Source organism: Pteronotus mesoamericanus, unplaced genomic scaffold, assembly GCF_021234165.1.
Source record: "Pteronotus mesoamericanus isolate MK-2021 breed Mesoamerican mustached bat unplaced genomic scaffold, CSHL_Meso_final scaffold_174, whole genome shotgun sequence".
In the NCBI taxonomy this organism is placed as follows: Eukaryota; Metazoa; Chordata; class Mammalia; order Chiroptera; family Mormoopidae; genus Pteronotus; species Pteronotus mesoamericanus.
The window spans coordinates 45,422,311-45,424,082 of record NW_026555309.1 but is presented as its reverse complement, the minus strand read 5'-3'; positions in this window follow the sequence as shown (position 1 = coordinate 45,424,082).

Here is a 1,772-nt window from a genome sequence, read left to right as displayed (position 1 = left end):
AAATTATACCTGCAAGGAAAAGTTTGTTAGCTGTGGTTTCGTCTTCTCCCTGTTAACGCTGGCCTTCGGGGAGGAGTGCACTGTGCTGAGTTCACAGCCCATACGTTACAGGCTGCCCGCTGCAGGCCCTGCGGGCCTCCTCCGCGTGGGGTCCTCGGGGGCAGGGTCGACACGTGCGGAAGGCGAGGCCCATGGCCTTGGGGTCCTGCTCGGCGGCCTGCGCCTTGCTGACACTCTGTGTCCCGGGGTGCCATCTAACTGAAGGTAGAGCGCCACGCAGACCGTGCCGATGAGGAAGGGCTGTAACTCGGCTGGGGTCACCGCTGGTGCAAGTGGCTGGTGAAGAGCAGCTACTTCTGCTTTCCCTGTGGTCTCGGACTCCGTGGGGTGGGGGCCGCGCCCCCTGGCTTTAGGCCTTCTGGGGGCTCAGGGCCGGCCCTGGTGAAGACAGGCTGCCCGCCTGTGCCAAAGCCACCGCGGTTCCTGGCTTTGGTTCCCAAACCCTGTTTCTGGGAGGGGGCGGGGAAGGAAGAGGGGGGTCACGAGCTGCCTCCCTGCAAGCCAGGGGGCTCCTGGGAGAGCCGGCTAGCCTCCCTCGTGCCTTTTTGAGGCAGCTCTCACCCAGGAGATGGGGGGCGGGGGAGGGGGAGGGTTAGGGCGCCCCAGTGGGCAGCAGCTTCCCCAAGCAGCTGGGGGCTTCCTCCCAGGCTGTGTGTGCAGTCAGTGCTGGGGAGGAGCCACCCCAGGTGCCCCGCCCTCCCTGCACAGGACACTCTGTGCTTCACGCTGGTGGGCGGTTGTGTCCTAAGAAGCAGTGTCTTGGGGACACTTAGCTTGTGGACCGATGTGGGGGGGCTCTAAAGCACTGAGCTCCCAGCTCCCTCTGAGTGGTCGCTCAGACCCATCCCCGGGCCTCTCCAGGGGTCCCGGGAGAGGCCGAGGACCTCCCGTCCGCAGGCGCTGCGGCCTGGGAGCCATGGCTGCTGCGCCCTCCACCTGCCGGCCTTGCTGTGGGCTCTCTGCCACGTCCCGGGTCTGCCTCACATCTGTCTGTCCCTCTGGTGGTTCCGTGTTTTCCCGCCTGGCCTGTCTACACAGCCTCAAGAAACGTCCTGTGCACACGGCAGCATCGGCCAGAGCGCCGGCCTCGCAGGGGTTCAGAGGCGAGTCTGTGGGAGGCAGGTGGCTCTGGGAGTGCGTTTTGCCTTCCCAGGGGGTCTTCCTGTGGAGGAACCGCCGCGCTCCAGTCCGGGCCACACGGAGGCCTGCCGCCTGCTGGGGGACTCGGGCGGCAGTGCAGCGGCGCCCGTCGGGCGGGCGGGAGCCGCCTGTGCTCCGGTGTGGTGGGGGCCGGGGGGCAGAGCGCATGCACTCAGCTCAGATGCTCGGTGGAGGCCTGTGAGGCACCGGGACCCCCGGAGGGCCCGTGGCAACATCAGCTGGTGGGGGTGGTTTTGTGGCTGCCATTACAGGAGACTTCAGGCTGGGGACTGCGCGGTGAAGGCAGGAGCTTCCTTGTCACTTGCTGGGCAGCAGCCAGGGGAGGTGCAGTGGTGGCGGGAGGTGTCCCTTTTCCGGTGCCGCGCTGGCCTCTGCAAGACACCTGCCCTTCCGGGGTGGCCCCGCTGGGGCCTGGGGCGCTCCGGGGGCCCTTGTTTCTCCCAGAGTGAAGGGTTCTGGGGTTGAGGGGGGCGCACCCAGAAGGACCCGCCCAAGAAGCAAGCCACTTCCTGCGTCTCAGCCTTTTCACAGGGCATAGACAGCCAAGGCCG